Here is a 6,046-nt window from a genome sequence, read left to right as displayed (position 1 = left end):
AAAGCGACAAGAAATGACTGAAGAAAATTTTGACAAAAATTCTCATTTTATATTATGTTTATTGTATAGGATTAAAGGATTTTCATACTCTCTTTATGCTGTGCGCATATTCAATGCCAGATTTTGAAGAGAATAATTTCATATTACAGAGAGTGAGAGAGTCGAGATTTTTAAGAGTATCAATAATATTTGCAGCTGAGATTCCCACGCAGAGACAATTTTTTGATATCAAAAAGGAAAAAATACGATAATATTAATCTGTGGAACAGTAAAATTTAATCGCATGTAATGAATATATGTCATCACGATGTGTGTATTTTCTGATCCTCATTACCATCATTATATCTTGTCTCGCATGATATAATGACGGGAAAATTATTATAAATTACAAAATTAAATTTAATTAAAGAAAAAGAAAGAAGAAATTAAGAAAATTGCTTTATAGAAATTTATACCGTATGAGGCAACAGGCGATTGCTCTTCTTCTTCTTCTTCTTTATGTTACTGTCTTCGTTTTTCTCATATTGACAGCAAAAACGATGATGATTTTTCATTGAACGCCTCAAGTCAACAGAAAAGGATCGAGTTACAACTCAAAACAATATTTAGAGAAGATTCACAAAAAGCTTCAATACAAAATCATGTTATAAGATATGAAATATTTGCTCGTGTTCTTTTTAAGCTGCTTAAAGTTTTTTGGATAGAAAGAAAAATAAGAGAAGTAAATTCTTAGAAGTCGTTTACAAAGTTTCAGCAATATACAGTTACAATTTCATTTTAAATCTTCCCATGAAATTGTTACAATAAACGAGCAAACTTTCAATAAACTTATAATAAGTTCCACATCTCTTTTGAAATTACTTATGTAATTTTTTTTCCTCTTCCCATTTTCCATTCGATCGGAAAATGAGGATTTTATTATTAACATCATTTCTACTTTTACCATACAAAATAACAACTTTCTCGTATTATTTTTGATTAAGTTCCTTCATTCTTGTCTTGTTCACACTTGAACAGATTTCCATTGTATTGGCAAAAACATTTCGTTTCACAGATTTCTATTCATCGTTAACACTTTAAGTGTTTTGAGTTAGATACTAAACAAGTTGTGTGTCAATATAGATCTAAGTAAATAGGATTGTTAACGAATCGAAATAAGTTTAAACTGTAACTCCCTAAGTAGAATTTAAGAATTATATTTAAATTATATTTTTTTATTCGTTCAGCACATATTGAAATATTATTAACACGGTGACGAGATGGCAGTAAACTTAATGATTGTCATTTACTGAAAAAACCAAATTTGACTAAACTTAGATAATTCTTTACATATTTCCATTTTTAGTTTGTACAAGTTTCGATGCATTTAAGTGTTTTTTGTATTTTAATCCAAGTAGAATTATATTGAGGCTACTAAAGTCGACTTTTCCATCCAAGATCCTCGAAATTGAGCCCTTCAACGATTCGTGATTTATGCCGTCTGCGGCTTACTTTTTGATTTAACTTTTTATAAGATCCAATCGATTTCTTTTTTTAAGTTATGAGGGGTCCAAAATGAGGATTTCTTAATTGAGCGTCACGGATTATGCGAACAATATCCAAGTAATAATCATAAAATTTTCGTCTTTGTTGTTTAGTAAAAATACCTATTATATTTCAACTTTATAATAAGACAAAGTTTATGTTATAATATACAGTTGGATAATAAGTCTGAAACTAAATTAAATCTAATAAAATGAACTACCATAATGAAGAAACTTATCGATTTCTATTAAGTATGAAAAAAATATTAAGAAATTTTTCAATCATCGCAGTTTAAAGAAAAGAATAAAAAAATTGGATACAAAAAGGAAGAAAATCGTCACTTACACAATAATGAAAGAGAAGAAAAGTTGAAAAATGCGTAGCAATAATAATGTATATTAATAGGCCATCAAAGTCAAAGATAAGGGGATGAATGTATATGAAGGTTGTATAAAAAGGATTTTTTTTTTCTTTTTCGTATTCTTTCCTCCTCCACCCTAATATTTTTCTTTATGTATATAAAAATGGAAATTATCTCAAGGTTCTTCAAATTTTCTGATCGGGCATTTTTATAAAATTTAATTCTATTCATTTTTTTTTATTATTAGATTTCAAGAAGAAAAAAAATGTTTTCACTTGATAAAAAATATATATAAGTAGGTAAAGTGATGTGAGGATGCAGAGGGTAGAAGAAGGAAAAGAAAAATTCAATTTTTTTATGAGGAAAACGCAGTAAAAGGAAGGAAATTGAATCAAATTAACTTTTGCTGGAAAATATTAAAAACGAATACAAGCAAGTATGAAGTGATTTTTAGATATTAGTGATTTTAAATCTAGTTCCAGCAAGAAAAATGAACAATTTAAAAAAAAAAGATCAAAGTAATTCACGAAATATCTGGAAGCTATATTGAGCCTTTGAAATAAAGATAATTAAATTAATTTTTGGAAAAATTTTAAAGACGTGAGGAATCACCAAAATGATGTTAAAGTCATCTTTTCTTAAAAAGTTTATTAACTAGTGATGACTTTAAGGTTTAAAGGTTGATAATAAACCATTTGTTCTTATTAACAAGTTGGTACAAAAGGCTTTCCACATGACTCTATTGCTGGCCTTATTGCAAAGTTTGCAAAATTTTCCATTTTCGAAATTAATTGACATTCTCTTAGAACCATCCTACGCCATGTTGCTTTTGGAGTTTCATGGTGTTTTTTCCCTTGTGCATTCCATCCTTGGGTGTTAAAAAACCTTGTATTTATTCCCACATATTGACAATTTCTTCTGTATTACACTTCCAAAGTGTGTGAGCTATCCGCCGTACTTTCGCATGAATTAGTATAATTGAGCATGCCTAATTTTATGAGCATATTAATGAACATGCAACTTGTCTGTTCTGATTAAAGTTAAATTGAATTAATAAATTGCACTTAAGTGACGTGATGTTGACATCAACATTATTTTGACAGATATAATTTCATGTTTTTCTTTTGATTCTTTTTTGATCGATTTATGTCCACTTAGAAATTGATAAGTTTAATGATATGAAAGTTTTAAGACTCATGACCAAATTAGGATAAATTTTTAACAATTTTTTCAGCAAACTTGAGTGTCTTTATTAGCTAGTAAATTCTGCTCATTGAGCAAATATAAATTATATTGTTTTTTTGGTCATAAAATTGATTTGTTGATGGACAATAAATTATTTTACTGCCATATTTTCTTATTTTTATATTCATTCTAGTAATCTTCATAAACATGGTCTTTATTTAATAACATGTTCGATTCTATTCTTGATTATCATTAACATGTTATAGCTTGTCATATAAAATGTTGGGGTAGTGACCAATGTCTGCATTAAAAAAATGAAAATAGCAATGCATTAATTGAATTTGCTTGCTTACTTCCTTGCAAATTGTATAATTTAACGAAATTTAAATAGAAAAATTGTACCTAGAGCAGTGGTGGGCACCTGTTTTGACAAGTATGCCGGATGTAGTTTCATTCGAGGCTAACCACCAAGGTGTGCCAAAAAATTAAAAGAATGCTCATCACTGACCTAAAGTAAACATCTTAAACTCTAATTCAAATAAAAATGCTCTAAAAGATTAAGTATAATTCTCAAATCCTCATCCAGGTCTTCATCTCAAAGGAAAAATAAGAAATTAATTTCCCATTTCATTTATCTTGGAATGAGATTTAAATCGAAAATAAATATGAAATGAACGAAAGGGAAAACTTTAAAAATTGATTTTTTATTGCGGCATGATGCATATATATATATGTTTAAAATGAAAATGAAATGATGTGAAGGGAAGAAAGAAGGAGAAAGGCAAATGTTATTTCAACATTAATAAATAGCTTCCTTATTTTTCTCATTTCCCCAGATCAATATTTGCTCTTTGCCTATCATCAGTACAATCAAATATTATTATAGATATAGAGCAGTGAGGGAAGGAAAAAAATGTGCCTGAAAGGAATTTTTTTTATTCTATTTTAAATTGTATTTTAACTAGATTTTCGGGGACGACCCTTCAATCATCCACACGCTTGACAAGTTTCTTTAGAAAACTTTTTATCCACTTCAATTCATATCTCTCATTCTTACTGGCTGAATTTATTTACTTTCTGAGATTTTTTTTATTATTATCGAATCTTCATTCTTCTTCATCCTCAAGCACATAACATTCCTTTCTCCTTATCCTATCTTTTCCTAACTTCTGTTAAGATTGATTTTCATTTATTTTTGTTGATTTATTCGATTTTTTATGCGACTTCAATATGTCAGCTACAATCAGATCCCTGATGAGCCTATGATTCAATTTTAAACTTTAATAAAGGAATAAAATATATTAGGCATGGTATTATATTCAATTATACGATAAATGATTTCCAGCTTGTAAATTTCATACCATAGAATTGGAATTGAATGATTGAGAATTTCATTAAATTTCAAGAAAAATGAATTTTATGCTCCAAATTCAGTAGGCAATAAAAATAATTCTTTTTTAAGTACACATGTTTCGGGGTAAAACCTTTATCAAATATATACTCTATGGAATGTGATGAAAGTATCAGTAAAATGAAATTTTCATTGCTTCAACCACAAAGTGTTACTAAATTTGTCAAAACTTGTCCCTAAAATGAAAAACCGCACACAATATACACACACATACAAATTCAGGATGATATGAAAGTACAACCAAGTGATAACATTAAAACACATGGAATGTGACGATATTTAAACATTATTAGAATGAGTTGATAAAGACTCACAAACAGCATGTAGACGAGAAAAGAATTCTAAAACCGTAACGTCAAACGACATACTGAGTAGAAAGTTAATGGAAAGCGTATAGCACACCACATGACTAAAATTCATTAAAACACCCTTTGGCCGAATTAATTAACGGGTTGAGTTGTGTCCATTTGCATATTGTTATAGAAAAAGTGCTTATCAGATAATCTAATAAAAAATGTAAAAAAAATTAACAATTTTCCTGCTTTTTATGATGAATGTCGAATAAAAATGGAGAATTGATGAGTGAGGTGAAGTGAGGCGGTAAAGAAATCACAATTCCATTTATATCAAGCATAAATTGGATGCAGAAATAGTAAATTATGAACAAAGTCTGGCCAATGTATTTACGGTCTATAATTTAACGACACTTAATGAATCAAACGAGCACGAAAGGAGTGAACATTAAAAACATGAGACGCAATGTAAACGTTAATTACAATAAGAAATGCATGTCGTGGTTTATTGTATATTTGTGATCATAAGAAAAATATCCTTTAATTATCGGAAAAGCTAGTAAACATGGTTTATTTTTACAATACCATATCATTACCTGCCTTCCGACTGTATTTTTTCTTTTCCTTTTTCTCTCAATATTTTCACTCGACTTCCTCAACATAACATGAGTGCGAATATTTAATTGATTATTTGCGTGATTTTATTCAATTTCAGCATTTTTAGTCATTTATGGACTCAGTCATTCCTCCTCCTTCTCGTACCTTTTTTATGTTTATTAATTATAGTTGCTTCAATTTCATTTTCAATTTCAATTTTCCCATTTTTTTTGTTCAATTTCACTTAGCTTTACTTATTTTCCCTACTTTACAACTAATCCATAACGTGTGAGTTTACTTACAACATGCAAACATTATTTTATGATCATAAACGCCTTCGTTTTTGAGCTATTGTTGACGGCATTGAGGACAAATTATATTTTATTAGAGAAATGGATGGATTCTGTCATGGCATCAATTTTTAAAGGATTTTAGAAATGTATAAATAAATTAAAAACACTCAGAACGTCTGAACATATGCTAATTATTCTCTGATTACCCTAAAATGTTTGATATGCATGAAAATTGCCCATCCCTTGAGAGAAATTAAGGTAAAAACAATATGAGTTGCTAAAATAATTGCTAAACCAGGACGTCAAAGACGAAGTGTAAAGGTAAAAAAAAGAAACAATTTTACCATTCAGTCATAAAGATTTCATAAGTACATAACTATTA

The sequence above is a fragment of the Chironomus tepperi genome, unplaced genomic scaffold (assembly GCF_022539635.2).
Source record: "Chironomus tepperi strain 1889 unplaced genomic scaffold, CSIRO-AGI_Ctep_v1 contig_170, whole genome shotgun sequence".
Lineage (NCBI taxonomy): Eukaryota > Metazoa > Arthropoda > Insecta > Diptera > Chironomidae > Chironomus > Chironomus tepperi.
The sequence above is the reverse complement of the archived record's forward strand: the minus strand, read 5'-3'. Positions refer to the sequence as shown.